Below are 19,965 nucleotides of genomic sequence, written 5' to 3'. Positions count from 1 at the left end.
TACTCCCCTCCTATTCTTTGTAGCTCAAGTAGATTATCTATAGTTTCCAACTAAAATAAAACACATTGCAACAAGATAAAGTCACATTTTAAATGTGTCCACAAATGGAAAATGTGTCAACAAATGACATATTTAAAATGTGTCATCATAACGAAGGCTGGTATGGTGCCAGGAGAGAGGAGGGGATACCAATGGCAGCCGTGGGACCCTGTACACTTGCTGCAAATGACAAGGAGGATGAAGCATCAAGATCAGGTGTTCCCAACCCTGACTGCATAAAAGGGACGCAGGAGCTTCTGAAATTTCCTCCCAGGCCCTGCCCCAAAGACAATGATATAATCGCTCTGAGCTGGTATCTTGATGTTGGAAAAGCTCCCTTGTGATTCTAAGGTGTGGCCAGGGTCGAGAGCCACCGAGTCACATTATTCACAAGATGTAGAAATAAAAATAAGTCAGAAACCGAACAAAAACAATTCCATAAGTATAGGAATGGTACTGAGGCCACAGAGAGAAATCCCTCCCATAGATCCTCATTTGCAGGGCATGTGTGCTCAACGATATCCTCATAGCAGATACAGAAGTATTACCAGGCCCGAGTCAGAAAGTGGCCTGGGATCTACAAGGCTTGAATAATTGAACTTGCTTGGTATAATTGTGGAAATTAAGCTTCCCGTCCCTCAATCACCAAACACATACCTCCTGTGATTATTTTCTAGACTGTTCCCATTGCTGGTTGTCATGCCATGGATCAGCTACACCTGCAGGAGCATAAGATCAGGAGTCACCAGTGAGTTTTCTCTTCCTTGGGGGTTATTGTTTAACCATAAACTAGGTGAGTAAGCACTTTATTTACTAGGATACAACACGGATAGAAGTGTATTTAAGTAATCAGCATTCTACTTGGTAGGAAGTGTATTTAAGTAATCAGCATTCTACTTGGTAGGAAGCCAGAGAGAAAACATCTCACTTGAGGCAGTGGAAGCAAAGTTTAATAGGCCCCTGGGTAGAAACTGGTACCAGCAGTGTTTCATTGACTTGGAGATGAAGGATTTAAAAGCTGGTAGTCTCTCCTACAGTTTTGAAGGGTATGGGATGGTAGGCGACTACACAATTCCCTCAATCAAATGTGTCAGTTTATACAAAGAGAATTAGCATCCTGGGGAGAGCTAACTGATGTCTTCTGGGTTTTCAGGGGATGGGGTGGAGTAGAGACCCTTGAATAGGAAGGGGTAGCCTCTGGGAGGAACAAGGTGTAGCTTTTAGGACAAATGCAAGGAAGAAGGGCCTCCAACCTCTTCTTTGGAGTGAGCTTTTCTTTTGCTACCACAGCAATAGCAATGAGTTCTGACTGGCCATTGTAAAAAGAAATGAAGCTATGACATATATACAAGAAAAGGAAAAATGAATAAGATTATTTCAATCATGAGAGTATAGCAGGTTAGAAGGGAGATTAAAACAACAATAAAAAAGCAATGCACATTTAAAAAATATATATATTTTTTAAAAATTTATTTGTTTTATTTATTTATTTTTTTGCTGCATTGGATCTTCGTTGTGGTGCACGGACTTCTCATTGCAGTGGCTTCTCTTGTTGCGGAGCACAGGCTCTAGGCACACGGGCTTCAGTAGTTGTGGCACGCAGGCTCTAGAGCACAGGCTCAGTAGTTGTGATGCACGGGCTTAGTTGCTCCGTGGCATGTGGGATCTTCCCGGACCAGGGATCGAACCCATGTCCTGCATTGGCAGGCGGATTCTTAACCACTGCGCCATGAGGGAAGCCCAAAAAGCAATACACATTTTTAAAAGAATATAAATCACAATAAAGTCAAAAGGTGAGAAACTTAAAAATAACAATCAATAAAGTGGATGAGATTTAAAAGAAAATGTAAAAAGCTATAAACAAACAAAAGGTTAAAAACATAAAAGTAAATGAGGTGAAAGATTTAGATAAAAGGGCAAAAACATTAGGTTAAAAAAAAGTACAAGTAGCTGGGATTTTAGGATTAAGAGCTAAAATTAAAATGGTAAAGGTGAAAATATGTAAAATCATAAGAATATTAAAGAAATACCTTTAAATAAAAACAAATTTTAAATGTTTATAATGAGAGAGAGAGAAGCTTAAAAATAATAGTGGTGAGGCAGGAACAGCTAGAAGAAATAAGAAAAAGTCTTAGGATGCTCCAGCTGGTGGATCCAACCCTCTTGAGGTGAGAACTAAAAGAGAAACGTGGTATCTTACATTCTCAGAATCACCTTCTACGCAGAATTTAGCACTGTAGGAAACCAGCCGAGTCCTGGCTCTTGCCTGTAAAGAGAGGAGGCGTGAATCCTAAACGTAAACAGCTAGGGTGTCAGGGTTGTCCCAAATCTGCCTTTTGCAACTACCCAGCAACAATAATTATTTCAGGTAGGTATCAACATCTCCATGGTCCAGATAAATATAATTGCTTAAAATCAGAGAGCAGCGCTGAGAATAAAACTCAAGTCCTGTCTTTCATTCTATAGCTTTGTTCATCCTAAAGCCTCCAGAGTCTAATCCTCAATTGCCAAACTTGGAAACTGCCCCTTTCCGTTCGTTCTGAATGGTAACTACTGACTTCTGGCTATTAGGAATGAAGTAATAAATTCACTTATTTTCCATTTACATGCAAAAAGATTTATTATAAGGAATTGGCTTACACAATTATGGTGTGAAAAATCCCTAGGTCTGCATCTGGCAAGCTGGAGACACAGGACAGCTGATGGTATAGTTCCAATTCAAATGGCAGCAGGCTTGAGACCCAAGAAGAGCCGATATTTCAGTTCAAGTCCAAGTCCAAAGGCAGGAGAAGACCAATGTTCCAGCTCTGTAGTCAGGCAGGAGGGGTTCCCTCTTACTTGAGGGAAGGGCAGCCTTTTTGTTCTTTTCAAGCCTTCAACTGACTGGATGAGGCCCACCCACACTGGGGAGGGCAAGCTGCTTTAGTCAGTCTACTGATTCCAACGTTAATCCCATCCAAAAACACCCTCACAGACACGCCTAGCATAATGTTTGACTACATATCTGGGCACCCTGTGGCCCAGTCAGGATGACACATAAAATTCAACATCACATCATATACTATTTTCCTCAAGAAAGTCTCATGAGAACAATATTCCCAGAATTCTTTCATGTTTAAACTGTTATCCTTTAGGCTTGAAAGTCTGTCTAGATAGAAAATCTTTGCCTCTAATTTCTTTTCCTTGATTATCTTTTAAGAATTGTTTCACTGTGTTGGTGTTAAATGGTGCTGTGGGGAAGTTTGATGTCAGCCTGCTTTATTTCCTTTACAAGTAATTTGATCATTGTGCTTGGCTGCTGAAAGAATCCTTTATGTTTAAAATCTGATAATTGTATTAGGATATGTCTCAGTTACGAGTCAGTTTTCCCTAGTCCATGATTTGTCCTTTCAATATGTAAATTCAAGTCTTCTTTTACTTTAGGAAAATGTTCTTGACTTGTATTTTAATTATTTATTCTGTCTCATAGTTTTGGTTTTCTTGTTTGAAGACACCAAATATGCATATGTTGGATTTTTGGTCAACCTTCTGTGTCCTTTGCAGACATCTGTGTTATCTGCAGTCTTTTCTTTCTTGTCCTCCTTCTAATTTCTTCTTTTCTGAAAAAAGTCTTTTTTTGGGAGGGGGTCTCCTGTTTATTCCTGAATTCTGCCAATTCTCAACTCACTTCTTCCCTGAATTCTAATATTTCTGATGTTTTTTATCTTTTTTTAAAAATCACTTCCTGCATCGTTTTAAAATTTTATGATGGAACATTTTGCTATAATATTTATGTAGTGAGTTTTCTTCATCTACAGGAAAGTTTTTCTAGTCTTTGGAAGTATATTATCTTTGTGAGTGGATGGATCCTGTGCCTATTCAATATTTGTTAGTCCATTGTATTAGATGAATTTCTGGACCAACTAGCTGCAGGCAGTTGCTTTGTGCATATGTTTGAGGGGGTTGTGAAATGCAATGAGAGAAGGTACGGAAGGTCCCCAGTCTTTGCAACTCAAAGTGCTTCCTCTTCTGTTACTAAGGTGCTGGACCATTTCCTTTAAATATGGCACCCCCGTGTAGCCATACCTGCTCTGCCCCTCTGCACCTAACCTGGCTCAGAAGAGCTTCTAGAGTCACCCTTGTTTTCTTCTGTTTCTTTAAGGCCCCTGATATCAAAAGTATATTTTTTCATGCTTTCTGAGCTATGCCATTCCTGGGTCCTCTTGCGATTAGCCCAGCTCACAGAAGTGCCCCTGAGGTAGTTATCCTCTCTTTCTGGGGATGCATTTTTTTTGTTGATGATCTGAGATCTGCTCACTAGGCCCTTGTTCTTCCTGTCTTCTCCCATCTCTGTTTCTTATGAGGATTCCCACAGGACTCAGCTGGTCACACCTGTTTTGGGGATTATTTAAAGATAACTGGGGGTTTGTGGGTTTTCTCTGTCTTCTAGTTTCATTTTAAAAAGTGCTTGTGTTTTTCTTTTCTCCACCTCCCCCCACCCCAATTCTCCTTGTCACTCTGTATGGATTCCAAAAGGAGACAGGAAAAGTCCAAAACAGAATCTAACTACACAGTAGTTTTTCAAAATCTCCCCAGTAATTTTGATGTCCAGAGGGGGAATGATGATTCTAAAGAAAAACAAGGGAAAGACAATCACAGGATTCAGTGTAATGATTATCCCTGGATACAGGAAGTGTGTAGGATGCAGGAAAATGCCACTGGGGAAAGAAAGCTTCAATGGTACAGGTAATATTTTATTTCTTAAATTGGGTACTAAGTTCAGGAATATTTACATTATTGTTTGCTGTATATTATTATGTATGATTAAAATATTTCATAATAAAAATTTTTAAATCCTTTAAACACTCAAGGGGAAAATTATATTTTAGTGATTCCAAATATGATTTATATTAATTTGACTATTGCTGCTTATACTACTGTAATAGATTATATTTAAGGACAACAAAAAAACAGCTCCATTCAGGGAGCCAAGGAGCCAATCTTATTACTTCCCTCCTCCCCAGACAGATGAAAGGACCTTCAGAAAATCCACCAGGATACTGGTGTTCTTTTTTTTCCATTTTTTAATTGAGATATAGTTGATTTACAATATTATATTAGTATTGAGTGTATAACATAATGATTCACAACATTTAAAGGTTATACTCCATTTACTATTACTATAAAATATTGGCTATATTCCCTGTGCTGTACAATATACACTTGTAGCTTATTTTATACCTAATAGCTTGTACCTCTTAATCCCCTACCCCTATTGTGCCCCTCCCCCGTTTACTCTCCCCACTGGTAACCACTAGTTTGTTCTCTATATCTGTGAATCTGTTTCTTTTTTGTTATACTCATTAGTTTGTTTTACTTTTTAGATTCCATGTAAGTTATATCATACAGTATTTTTCTTTCTCTGTCTGACTTATTTCACTAAGGATAATACCCTACAAGTCCATCCATATTGCTGTAAATGGCAGAATTTTTATTCTTTGTTATGGCTGAGTAATATTCCATTGCACATACATACCACATCTTCTTTATCCATTCATCTGTTGATGGACATTTAGGTTGCTTCCATATTGGCATTCTTCTTATTAAAAAAATACTTGGTAGTGTCTTTAACTGCACTTTAAAACAGGGGATATCAGACAATAACATTCTCATGCTGCATTAATCTTTTTTGGCCAGAACCAGGAGAGCCTAAAGTGGTAATCAGAGGTCTGGTTAATAATTACATGGTCCTTGACACCACAGACTTGTCTAATAAGTCATTGGGACTCCAGACTCCCTTCTGCTTTACAACCATTTCTCAGAGAACTTAAAACATGCTCCCTGGGGATAGGATCAGAAAGCACATGACTATAATAATAATAAGGGGGAAAAACACTCTAATTTTGTATATACTGACATGAAAAGTTACGTTGCTAAGGAGAAAATAGTCATGTGAACTCATATACATGGCATGTTCTATTTTGTAAATAAAATTAAAGGTATCTATATCTATATCTTTTGCCTATAGACAGGAAATGTTAAGAAGATTAGACAATGGTTATCATGGCAATGGGGGGGATTGGTGCTAGGATAGAGGAAAGGAGTTTCATTTCCAACTTTAATAATTTTTAAAGTTTATACTTTTAAACTTTTTGTGCATGATTTTATTTTATTATTTTAAACATATTTTTCAAATGAAAAATAAAATGCATCTCTTCTTGTGACAGCCAAGAGCTGGGGCACTTACCTTCAGCCTCCTGCCTTGGAGCCAGCTGCCTGCTCTCTCCCCGAGGGGCTGAGGCAGCCTTTGTGCTCCTTTTTTGCAGGAGTCCAAGGACTGGGCCATTAGGACTAAAGTCCCCAGCCTTATTTCTCCAGGACATCCTGGCGGCCTTCCCTGATGACACAAGGTTCCTAGGCTCAGCTTGAAAGTTAGCCTCCCCCCGCCCCCTTCAGGTTTTTATTTTTAAAAATGACCAAGGAGATGTATTAAGCATCCAGTTCAAAACAGAGAGGCCAGGAAGGCATCTTCTTTTCTCCTTCTCTGGAAGCCCTCATTCAGGTTTTGAGCTGGATATATGTCCAGGTGTCCTGCCTTTGGGGTTGCTAATCTCAGCCCCCCGTGGATTCTACCCTGGGCCAGTTCCATGTGAGTCACGGGGCGAAGAAAGAGACCAGGAGGTCAAGGCTGTCCTGAAGTCAAGAGGCTTTGCTATCCCCAGGTACTGGATGTGGCTCACAGGGATGGTCAATCCAGATCTGGAGGACAATGGTGTGTGCTCACCCAAATCAGAAATCCAAACACGTCTGACAATGGCAGGATGCTTGATGATGGAGGGGGGTTTCCTAGCCATTCATAGACATTTTCCATCATTTCCAAAATGGTTGCTCCCAAATCTCAAACTTGCCATTTTATCGGGAAAAAAAATGGAATAGTTTTTTCATTTATAGCAAAACTCCAGAGACACCTCCTTGTCAGACGAGGCTCCTATTGCTCCTACAAACAGAGTTCATTATTTTGTCAAAGGGAATTAAAATAGAATGTCACTTACTAAATGTCACATTTCTGGATTTGACATTGTATATAAAAGGTCCTTTTTGAAAAAAGAGAGAAAATCTGAAAACCTTGGTCAGAAACCCGCTTGAAGAAGAAGAAATATAGGCATTAAAAAATCCCATTTGGGTTTCATAAAACTCCTTTCAAATGTGACAGTCTGGTAGAAATCAAGTAGTTTTCAGTTCCTAAAATACAATTTTGATTAAAAATTTATAAAACTATTTGGAGGAAAGATACTACATAGATTGAGAATAAGTCTTATGGATCCCTTAGAGAGAAGCTAGGAAATTTCCACATCCGAGTGGTAAGCAGTGTTCGCTCCCTACAAACAAATATCCTTTTTAGTGTTTGGAGTGAATCTCTCGCCACATTACAGTGGTTAATGCCTGTGGCTGCTGAGGATGACCAGAGACACTTGAGGGTGACTGAGCCATGAGGACTGGACTCTAACCCAGGAGGCCACACTCTTGTCCTCAGGGGTTCATATCCTTCTCATCTTAGGACATTTGCTGAGAAAGTAAAAACCATCACTTCCATCTTCTGGTGGCAGGTAGAAGTGGGCAGCTAAGTGAAGAATGTTTTATCTTCTCTTCTGCCCATAGAATCCTTCCCAGGGCACAGGAATCATGGCTCTCTGAGATCAGTGTGAATTAGAAATTATGGGAGCTGGGGGCTCATTCCCACACGATTCAACTTAATGCTCTCTCCTGTCCTTATACCCCTACCCCACCACCTTCTTTGCTTGATGAACTCTTACGCAAGTATTCTTTCTCCTGGCAAGATTCCCCCTCACTTCTAAGCAGGGATAATCAATTTCAAACTCCCCCAATATATTGTACATATCTCTACTGTGAACCTAAAACATTGTAATGCAATTATGTATATAAATGGCCGTCTAATCCTTTAGACAGTGAGTTCCTTAAGAGGAATGATTTTGTCTTATAGAATTCTATAGTCCTAACATAATATGGTACATAGTAGGTATTCAGAAAAGGTCTGTTGAATAAATGATTAGTTAGATGGATTGACGCATGAGTGAATGAATGAATGAAAGAGTGATTGAATAAGTGAAAATACAAGTGAATAAATAAATTCAAGAATGGAAAAAGAAATAAAGATGAGTGGATGGACCAATGAATAAATCAAATATCTATTCTTCATATATATAGTTACATATATATTATGCATATACACTTACATAAACTTCACAGTACATATTATTCTTATTGAAGTCATTTCCCACGTTAAAATTCATTGTGCATTCTCAGGGAAGATACCAGTAGGGTGTGAGGTCATTCACTTGGGGAAAGTCAGGAATCAGAGGAGCCTTGTCCCCTGTTGTGGGGAGGTTGCTTCTTGGGGACTGGCCATGATGATTTTATTGCTGGGACTCTCCCCATTCAAGGACCTGCTTCCTTTTTTTTTTTTTTTTTTTTTTTTTTTTTTTGCGGTACGCGGGCCTCTCACTGTTGTGGCCTGTCCCGTTGCGGAGCACAGGCTCCGGACGTGCAGGCTCAGCGGCCATGGCTTACGGGCCCAGCCGCTCCGCGGCATGTGGGATCTTCCCAGACCGGGACACGAACCCGTGTCCCCTGCATCGGCAGGCGGACTCTCAACCACTGCGCCACCAGGGAAGCCCAGCTTCCCATTTATGACCCGGAACATCTTGGCTCATTGGCTTCCATCCTCCTAGGACGACCACTGAATTCCAGCAAGATCATCCAGAACTTGACCATGACCATTAGCACCTGCACGCAGTCCCTGATACCTGCCCTCCCTCCCAGGAGAATGGGGCAAGAGGTCTAGACCTGAGGTCTGCAGACACTTCAGCTGAAATGAGGCCCAAATATACGCCCAGAGTATCATGATCAAGGTCCACGCAGGGGGTTCAATGAACGGCTGATCTTGCGCCAGATCCTTGCTCCGCCCCTCACTTGCTGTGTGCTAGTGTAACTTCTATGAGCCTCAGTTTATTCGTTTGTTGAGTGGGGATAACAATATCTATGAAAAAGTTACACATGATAAACATATAATAAAGACCAGTTTCCATACTGCCGGATACAGAATTGAAAAATAGCAGCTTTAAGGAGGGAAGCTGCTGCTGGACGTGAGGCTCTGGGCATTGATCAAGACGAGGCTCCAAAAGGGCATGAATTCCACTGAATCCCACCAGTAGCCTCCTCCCTTCACCTTCAGTGATGCTAGCTTTGCTGGCTCATCTACCGAGACAGCCTGTGGCTCGCAGTGGCTACAAGGAGCTGCTCTACTGAGCAATTAAAAGAGTGACTGGAGAGTGTCATGTGGATCAGGACTAAAGACAAGGGTATGGGATACCTTGGCTCTTATTTCAGGGCAAAACTTCTTCTACCAACTTTGTCTACCAAAGACCTAGGATCTTGCTACAGCCTGAATGAGAATGGTGGGTCCTCAGCACTGCTGACACTGTCCTGTATTGTGTCTGTTAGAAAGAGCAGAAGAGAGAGTGAGCACAGTTTCTGCAGAGAGAACCATTGAACAAGCGTTGGGCTGGGGAAGACCCTCAATCCCCCGGATCAAAGCCAGGAAGGAGAGCTAAGAAAAAAGGGGGTCTTAGAGCAGAGGGACCCTGCAGTCATCCGGATCTGGATCCCTGCCGAGCAGATATGGACAGGTCACACTGGCAAGGACTCTGGTGAGGCAGTGACCCTGAGAGGAGGCGTCTCCTTAAAATTTGCACCCTTGGTGCCTCTGCCTCACTTGCATTACTGCACTACTGGACCAGCTCACAGAATCTTAGCCACCTCATCTCTAAAGTGCGATGTTGATCATACCTAATAACAATAGTTAATGCTGTGGAGCGTCGTTATGTTCCCTTTACCCACATTAACTGATTTAGTCCTCACAACAAGTTTGCAAGGTAGGTTCAATGATTATCCCCCTTTTACAAATGGCCAAATGGAGGCATGGTGCTAGTAAGCCATAACTTGCCTGTATTCTCACACCTAGTAGCCAGCAGAGCTGGGATTTGAAACCTGGGAGCCCGACCCCAGCGTCCAGCCTCGTCACCATCCTGCCAAACTGGCTACAGTGCAGGATGAGTGAGGAGGACCACATACGGTGACAAAGACAAGAAATCAGTGCTGAAGAGAGAGACTGTCCTTAATAAACTGAGAGGTGCCCAGTCATCCTCATCTTCATCCATACGTCTTCAGAATGTATGTCACCTTGGGCAGGTCCAAGGTGACATACATTCTGAAGACCCAGCATGGGCAGCAACAGCCTTGGGACACACTTGCTCCAGCAGATCCTGGACTGGAGTTTTCTGGACATACTCAAGACATGGGCTCTGGGCGACTGGCTTTCCTTCCAGGGCCACCAACCTGACAGTGTTAATCCAGCCCCTGTGAGGTTGTCACAAGGCTCATTCACATGCATATTAGGTAATACCCCTTAGTGATGCCCATTAATTAAGCAGAGCAATTTGTTTGTAATTAACTTGAGAAATTTATGGCTTTACAAAACAATTACAAGAGCTGATATAAACACATCAGGTAGCAATTGTAATACCAGATTTAATTGCTTTCAAGAACCACTGATATTAATGCCATGGCCATCACTAGTCATGTTTGACAGCAGCTTGTAGATTCATCAGTTTGTCTATGAGCCAACACCTCAGGCTATTTGGAATGGGAAACGTCAGCCGTTGGATACTGCTTATGACACAGCGCTAAGTGAAAAAAGCAGCCTTGAAAATATACATGGTGCATTCCCAATTTGGTAAAAACGTTCTTTGTACATGTATCTCCCCCTCATATGATATATATACATCATATATTTATGTGATACATGTATTTATGAATATATATATACAAGTATAAATAAATATATTTCTTCCTAGTGACAGAAATACATAAAAATGAAAGAAATACATAGACTGGACTACATAGAAAAGAAAGAAAGAAAGAAATGTTGGTGATTTTCTCTGGGTGATGGGATTACTAACTGTTTTTATTTTTTCTTTATGACTTTTTGTATTTTTCAAAAATTTCATAGGAAGATGTTACTCTTTTTATAGCAGAAAAGGGTTATTGAAAGGGTGGAAGCAGAAAAGATGAAAAAGATAGACTTATTTCCTTTTTCAAGCCAGTTACTTTTAAAAGGTAAGCAGACCCTTCTGTGACAATTGTGTGTGCCACTTCATTGGCATTTTAAGATGATTTTATTTTTGGATGAGAAAAATGACAAAGTAATCTCACCATGTTCACAAACGTGATCCGCATCATTGGAATATTCCTGCCCTGGTTCTCCAATTGGGGAAGAAAAGCAACACCTTTCAACTTTTAAAAATGTCAGCTCATGGAAATACCGCAAAAGGTTGCTGGCCCAAATCCCACACTGCTGGTGTCTGCAGATTCAGGCTAAAACACACCAACCAGTCATTCCAGACAAGGATGAATTCTCAAAAGACTCCTTGAATAAACCTCCTGCCAACAAGCGTGTGTACTTAGAAGAGGGGTGAGGACCCATCCTTGCCAAATGATGCATCTTCCCAAAATGTCACAAGTGAAGAAAAGGGGCATCTGGCTAAAAGCTGTGAATGTCTTCTCAGAAAATGCACTTCCAGAATATCAGAGGTCATCTGACCTCTGTTCCCTCCCCAGCTAAGGGGAGATAGTGTGACCTGTGGGGTCACCTGCTAGTCAAAGACAGTGCTCGTTATGAACACAGATGGGATCCCCTTCCTGTTAACATTTAATGAACACCGACTCGTGCCAGGCAGTGGCCCTCACCTTTCATAGTGCAGCACATTCATAATTATTCTTTATCCTCTGCTTAATAAAGATTTTTAAGCCCAGGATCTGGTAATCCCCAAAGCAGAGTCATTGGAACATTCATTTGGCTAGGTGTTCCTTTAAAAGTATTCTGTAGTCCAGAAAGTTCGGGAAACCCTGATTATTCTTCCCCTTCTTGGAGATGCCTAATGGCATCAGTTTATCCAGGTCTTGGAGGGGTCCCATTTGGTAAAGAAGCTTGTTTATCCTTATTTAATATGGTGTTTTCCAAACTTGTTTGTGCACAGAATGTTTTTGGTCGTATAACATCTCTGAACATCTGAAATTAGTGTTCCTGAAATTAGTATTTGGAAAAAATGCAATGTATTATCTTAGTGTGAAGATGCAGAACAATGGAATTTAGGACCAGCTGGGCAAATTATCTCACCCCCACCTCATTGGGTTGTTGACAGCATATACCTAGCATGGAATTGACCCTCGAAAAAAAAATTCAAAACAGTTGAATCAGAGGAAACTCTTAAGCCCAGACCAGTGAAGTGATGGGCTCAAATTAAACTCACAGTCAGAACTCTGTTTTATTTTTATGACACATGCAGAGAGGCATTCCAATATCATATAAAGTTAGAAATGCTGTCTGTGAAACTTTATTCATTTGACAGTGAGTCATTCTCTTCTTGCTTGGCTTGGAAACAGAACTGTGGGCCTGTGTAATCCAAGGCACCTCATCATTTTTAGGGGCAAAACCAATGCTCATGAAGCCACAGGGTTTGTCTAAGATCATAGAACTAACAAGGGGGTCCCAGACTTAAACTCAAGTGTCCTAACTCCCAGCATGGGGGCTTTTCAGGCTCTGACCCTTCCTCCATGCTCTCATTCCCTCCAGCGCTGTCACCCCAAGGTGACATAAAGAGATGGAACAAACAGGGTCTTCAAGATGAGGCAACTTTGGATTTGAACCCTGGCTTTACAAATCTGTGTGCCATTGGGCAAGTGGCCTGAACGCTGTGTGCCTCAGTTTCCCCTTCTGTTAAATGGTGATCACAAACTCATCTCACAGAGCTACTGAGAAAATGGAATGACATCATAAAACATTTTTTAAAAATCCACTGTCATAAGCCCCATAGGTATGAGATACATTTTATCCCCTTCTTTTTATTACCAATTTGAAGAACTCTGGATTATTTTTTTTCCTCCAGATAGGCATTCAAGTTTTCTCTTCTCTGTGGCTGTTTGTCACTCTGGAGTGTTTCTTTATATTTGAGTAACAAGAACCTTTCAGTATCAATAGAAGAAAATGGACTTAATAAATAAATTGCCTGTTAATTAAAAAAAATGATGCTCAATTCTAAGGGTTTGAAATTGAGAAAAAGAAAGCATGTGATTTATAACACCCTGGGCTCTGTCTTCCAGTAGGGCTTGTAGATACGGAAAGCAGGTCACCTCAGATGGAGGGACTGAAGGCTGTGTTTTGACTCCTGCCTTGTCGTTAGCTCCAGCCCAGGGGGACAGCCTCGCTGACTTGGGCCCTGATGCTGTCACAGGTCAGCAGAAGGTCATTGGTACAGACACCAGTATGCTTCCCTAGGAGAACCATTCATTTCAGGCTGGCAGAGGGCTTGCTTCCCCTGATGGCAAGGCAGGACTCAGAGCATTTTGCAGACAGCCTGAGCAGCCTTATCAAGCTCTTTGGTGGCAGCACAAGAAGCATTTATTTCTTCTGACTCCCTTGAGACAGAAGTCTTGCTTTCAACATCTAGAGAAACATCCTCCCTTTTCCATCACCTCCTCTCATTCCACCCTCTCATGCCTCTACTCCAGACCTCACTTTGCATTTGGTCTGTTGCACCAGCCTCCTAAGTGGCCTTCCAGCCTCTTTGCTAGCTGCCTTCCTATTGACCCTCTGCAGCCAGAACCATTTTTCCAAACTGCCAAGTATGGAAAGTCCAATGGCTTCCTGTGGTTTCCAGAAAAAAGCCCAGAAAGCTTTGTCTGGCATTTGGGATCCTCCAAATCTGGAGGATCCTCCAAATCCTCCAAATCTGTACCTTTAACCTTATTTTACATTCCTCTCATGTGTGCCTCCTTTGCTCCAATCAGATTGAGCTTCTTGAAGTTTGTTTTTTCTGTTCTTACCCTGTTATTTTACATCTCCAAGTCATTGCAGTGGTTATTTCCTCTGGATGGCATATTTTCCCCTCTTCATCACCTTCAAAATTCAGCTCAAAGGTCAACTTTCTTCTATACTCCCTAGAATTAATCATCTTCTCTCTTGGATTCTCACACTGGTCTCTTCATATCCTTCATAAACATTTGTAAAAATTTCCATTCTCCCCACCAGATGATGAGCTCTTTTAGTGCTGGGCCTGTGTTTATTCAGCTCAGCAGGCCCAGTACCCAGTTCAGTTTCTGGTACACAGAATCTACTCAATAAATGGATGGCTTAATGGATGGATGGATGGGTGGGTGGTTGGAAAGAAGGAAGGAAGGATTAGATGGAAGATGGCTGGGTGGAAGGAGGGAAAGAAGGAAGAATTAGACTTGCTGGCTATTGAGAAAGGGACGGGCTTGCGTTGGATGGATTCAGTTGCTAAAGGATTCAGTCTGGCTTAGAAATTTGGGGTCTGCAGTTAGAAAGATATCAACACAAAATTCAATTTCTATATCCTTCTGATACAAGAGAAAAGGGACTTTGAAAGGCCCCTGTCCTCCTTATTACAGGATTCTTTAAGTCAACAAAACACTTACGAGGCATTGACTGTTCACCAAAAGCTGAGTTAGATATGGGAGCCCAGAGATGAAGAAAACATGGCCCCTGCTCTCAAGGAGCCCCGTGGGGAGAAAGATTTGCGAACAATCCAAGGCAGTACCGCATGACCAGGGCTCAAATGGAGGCATGGGTGCCAGTGCCTGGGGGCTCACCGGGGAAGGGGTTGTGCTTCACATTACGTGGGGAAATCATGAAAGGCTTCCCAGAGGAGGAAGGCTTATGAGGGGGGAGAGTTTGCCAGATGGACAAAAGAAAGAGGATGTTCCAGGCAGATGGACTAAATGTTGGGGCAAGACCTGTGCAAAAAAAAACCCAGTAGGGGGTGTGAAAATAATCCAGATGTCAGATGCTGAGAGGAAGTTTGAACTTGAATGATTGATATATATATCATATATATATATATCATATATATATATCATATATATATAGGAGATAGCAATGGCTGGGCTGGATGAATGATGGGATACGAGGGATGGAGAAGGTGGAGGCAAGGATGACATTTGTGTTTCCAGCTTGCATGACACGATTCACAGAAATGGGAGGAAACAGGGAGGATCAGACTTGAGGGCAACACAGAGAGGACAGATTTCAGTGCGTGATTCCACTGTCCTGGGGACATGCAGGAGGAAATACCTGGATGAATGAATCTGGAGCTCAGGATAAAGGACAGAATGGAGATATGGAGATATAGGTTTGAGAGTCATGGGGGAAATACATGGAGCCCTGGTGATACACTTTGAAGTTCAAGATCCGTAAGTGGGGAGCCCTTTGGGCTCTTCTGTGCTCAGGGAGGGGTGTGGAGTAGAAGTCTTTCCTTCAGGGAAGAAGATGGAGCATTAGCAACCTCTGTGAGTGAGCTTGGTGAGATGGTGTGATTTCTGAATTGGAGAAAGAGTGAGCCCTTCCTAATGAGGTCTGACAGCCATAGGGGGCTCTCCCCACATATTGTTTTAAAATCCACAGTATGTCTGGAGGTAAGCTGCCTCTTCAGGGGTTTTCACTGTGCTCTCCACAGGAAGAGCCACTGGCCCCAAGGGTTGGTGGCTTCTGTGTGAGGAGCTGTGGGCCCAGAGAAAGGGGGACCTGCTGGGTGGACGGTATTAGCACTGGATCCCGATGGCCCCGCCTCTTTAAGATGTAAGATGTTTTTATCTTCTAGGCGTCCAGAGGGGGCAGGAAGAGGGCCTGAGCGCCTGGGCGGAAGCGTGCCCTCATCCTTCCGCCTTCCTCAGGCTCACTTATATGGTAGCACTATGGCCAGCCATCCAGGATGGGCATGCAGGGGCTGGACCAGGTAGTGGGGAGGAGAGAGCGTGGTTGAGAACACTCCATGGCCTGGCCTGACAACCACCATCTGCGTGACTGGAGGCATGGCCTTTAGTTCCTTCTGCCTCAGTGTCCTTAACCTGTCTGGGAAGTGCCAGAAGCAAGGGAGTTTCTAAACACAGCTGGTTTGTTGTTGTTTTTAAGGTCATGTACATTCAGAGAAACTGGGGTAGGGCAAGAGGTGCTACTTCAAGCCCAGACACACCCTTCTGCCCCATCCCTGCCCTCCCCACATGCTCACACACAGTCCGAAGCTGCTACAATTGGACTCCCTGAAGGTGTGGGTCCCCAGAGTGTCATACAGGTTACAATCTAAGATAAAGGAGGGACAGGAAGTAACTTTTAGGGGCTCCTACCATGAGGCAGACACTATGCTGTGAATTTTCTCTACTTTACCTTATTTAGCCCTCACAGAATTCTATGCAGGGATTCAGAGAGGCTAAGCCACTTGTGGCCCAAGGTCTCCCAGCTAGTGAGTGGTAGAGCCAGGACTTGAACCCTGGCTGGTCTGTCTCCTGATGCTCGGCTCTTTCTGTCCCACCCTGCTCCTCTGACGGAGGATGTCCACCACTGTGTATCTCGTCCCACGTCCTCCACTCTGGGCTCCAATCCAGCTCATCCTTACCTGGCTGACTTGCTTACAGCTCATTCACAGAGGTTGCTAATGCCTCCTCCTCCTTCCTGAAGCCTACTTCTTGGATTACCATCGCCCGTAGTTTTCAATACAGCCCAGGATCCAGAGTCTCACCTTCAGAATCTCCCCTTTAGCTGACTCGCTATGCAGAATCATTTCTCCCTGGTGCTTCTCAAACTCTGTCTTGGATAATATGTTCCCTTCCCATTTTCCAGCCACCAGTTCTCCCACTTAGTACAGGTTCAAATTGACAACTGTCCTCTCTATTTTCAACTGGAGGAAGCTGGTACTTCACACCCAGCTCTCCATGGGACGGCCACTGGTTAGGGCTCCAGTGCTGACTGAGGAAGTTCCTTTGGGGCTGAACTAGCTGAAATGACCTTGGAACTGTACCCTCATTGCTATCTCCAGGCCCTTGGCTGTGCTTTTCCTATTTCCCCACATCTGTTTCTGTGCGTATTTTTGTTTGTCTCTTTGTGTCAGAGAGTTTGACACTTCCCCTTCTGCTTTTAGCCTTTTCTAGATACTTCCAAGTGAGGACACGGGCTGCTAGTTCATGACTTTGTCTCTCTGGCCGTGGAAAGAACTCAATACTATGTGATTGACACTCTCCCTGCATGCCTTCTCACCTCTTTCTGCCCAGCCTGGCACAGTTGCAAGCACAGGGCTGCGGGTGTGTAACAGATGCTACTGACACCCTGCCCATCTCCTCTCACCACTCACTACTCAACACTGATGCTTCGCTCTGCAAAATCGGCAACTCTCTGCCCGAGAGGGAGGCTGGAAGGACCGGGGAGCTGACACCTCCGGGAGCCAGCCCTCAGCCAGTGATGGATGAGAATGGGAGGATAGCCCGCTTGCTCGTCCCTCCGGTGGGAGAGCCCTGACGTGTATTCTACACAACCAGGTGTCCCTGGTGAGGTGTCCCTCCGTTCCCCGCAGCAGTGACCCTCTCATTCGCTCACCTGAGTTGAATCTCTTCCTGTCCCTGTCTCACTCCCCTAAAAGTACTTCCTGTACAAATTGCTCTTTTTTTTTTTTTTTTGCGGTACGCGGGCCTCTCACTGTTGTGGCCTCTCCCGTTGCGGAGAGCAGGCTCAGTGGCCATGGCTCACGGGCCCAGCCGCTCCGCGGCATGTGGGATCTTCCCGGATCGGGGCACGAACCCTCATGCCCTGCATCGGCAGGCGGATTCTCAACCACTGCGCCACCAGGGAAGCCCACAAATTGCTCTTATTCAAATCTTTCTTAGGGTCTGCTTCTGGGGGAATCCATCCCAAGACAGGGTCCTAAAGCTGGTGTCCTCGGTGGCTCTGGCACCCACGTGGCTCCTTTCCAGTGGGGTCACAGTCACCGTAGTCGCCTGAAATAGTTTTAGGAGCCGTTCAGTGCAGACGCCAAAGCTCCAGCAAAAGTGGGAGTAAAAAGAAAATTGTTGCACATAGTCCTCTTTAATGGAAGCCAGTCATGGAGCTCATAATACTGATATTTTCAATGGACCAAATTAAATTATGCGTCCCATCTTGTATCTTAATTAAAGGGATACAAAAACCTCTTTTACATTTTAATTAGCAAGTATGTCTTGGAAAGACTTAAATTAATACGGGAGTCATCACCATAGGAGAGCAGCCAGCTGCCAAGATTCACGAGGCCAGAGAGAGCGCAGAGAACAGAATGGGGCTTCCGGTGTGGAAAAGCGGGAGCCCGGTGCGTAGCTGGGAGGCATGACGTTGCCTTTTCTGGAAGGGCCCACTTTCTACACGTGAATCTTCTTGAAGACATTTGAACACTCAACCTAGAAAATGTGAGAGGAACGAGAAACTGTTTGCGTGATGACTCTGCTTTGGCTGTCTTCTCGGATGAGACTTCCTGGGGGTCCTGGAAGCCTTGCTGGCAGAGCCTGAAGTGAAAAAGGCTTTGCCATGGAGCTGGCCTAGCAAGCACCTCCAGTAAATGTCCTGTGCCGGTTTCAGAGAGGAGCCGGGCTCCCATGGCTGTGTGTTTTCCCCCTGTCCAAAGAGAAAAATGGTCTGGGGACATGCTTGCTGGCGGGCTCCCACTGAGCATGTAAGGGCTGCTGCAGTCCTGTCGGCAAATTATTATTTTTTTTAGTTTTACTTGTAAAAAATGTCACAAGTAATATCTACTTGTTTTTAAAAAATTGAAAACACACATAAGCAACTAAGAAATTCACGACAAAAAGCGTAACTCCATCACCCGGAGATAATCACTGATAACACTTTGCATGGTTCCTTCTAGATTTGCTTGCTGTGTCTGCCTCCTGGCATCCTCCTGGCTAATGTTTCCCAGGATCCCGGTCAATGAGGGAAGGGCGGAGTATAGCACTCACATTCTCCTGCTGCTTCTGGTTCTGAACTCTTGCCCCATCTCCATTTGTCATTCCCTCTCCTCATCTTCCTTCACTCCTGCCAGCTGCTCCAGGTTTTTTGGTTCATTTCATTTCAGCCAGGATCTGGCTCCCCTTCCAATATACAAGAATGTCTATTGTATAATGACCGGCATTAAAGGATTTGGGTAAAATGGGATTTCAACATGGAAAAAGGAATATTAGTCACCATTATTCTTTCCTCGAGGACGTTTTACTGTCTCTCTCTGTTTCGTTCAGGGTTCTCCGACCAGATTGCTTGGCCCTGCTCTCTCTCCCCAAATTCTTCTCCCATTTCCTCTTTTCTTGATTGTCCCATGTTCCCCAAAACTCCTTTCTCTTGAGTTGCCAAGGGACCACCATAGAACTTCGATTACTTGTGTTATGCTAGGCAATTCAGTTTCTTTTTTTCTCTCTCTCACATATAGGCTAGCCCAAGGACTTTCCTTTCATAGGCAAAAGGCCAGGAATTTTCTAAATCAAATAGCCAGCTACTCTTGAGATGAATTTACCATCCCTCTAGAAGATAGTTTTATCTTATTTTGTTTTACCTTATTTTGTTTTATTTTACTTTATTCTTCCCCTGAAAAAAAAGTCTTTAATATTCTTTTAACTAAATTAAGAGGGTAGGGCCTGTGCAAACCCTTAATCGTATCTTTAGACGCAATTGTTAGAAGTGAAAGTCTAGCTCAAGAAATACGAACAATTGCAAGGCTTCTGATACATTCTGTCGAGTTGCCCCACAGAAAAGAGGTACCATCCCACACTCCCTCTAGCACTACTATGTGAGGGTCCCTTTTCCCCTACTCTGACCAGCTTTGGATAATATAATTTAGAAAGGAAAAGAATTAGCTCTTCTGATGGGTCAGAGTCACACCTGCATGTTGATGTAATTCCAACGGCAGTTTCTGAGCCGTGTGTGGGCAGAGACCAGGAAGCAGGAGCCCTCGGTGGAAACCCCACATGTCACCTATTTGACATCCAGCTTCCAAATGGAGTCTAGGT

Source organism: Kogia breviceps, chromosome 7, assembly GCF_026419965.1.
Source record: "Kogia breviceps isolate mKogBre1 chromosome 7, mKogBre1 haplotype 1, whole genome shotgun sequence".
NCBI classification, from domain to species: domain Eukaryota; kingdom Metazoa; phylum Chordata; class Mammalia; order Artiodactyla; family Physeteridae; genus Kogia; species Kogia breviceps.
This window is presented reverse-complemented; position numbering follows the sequence as displayed.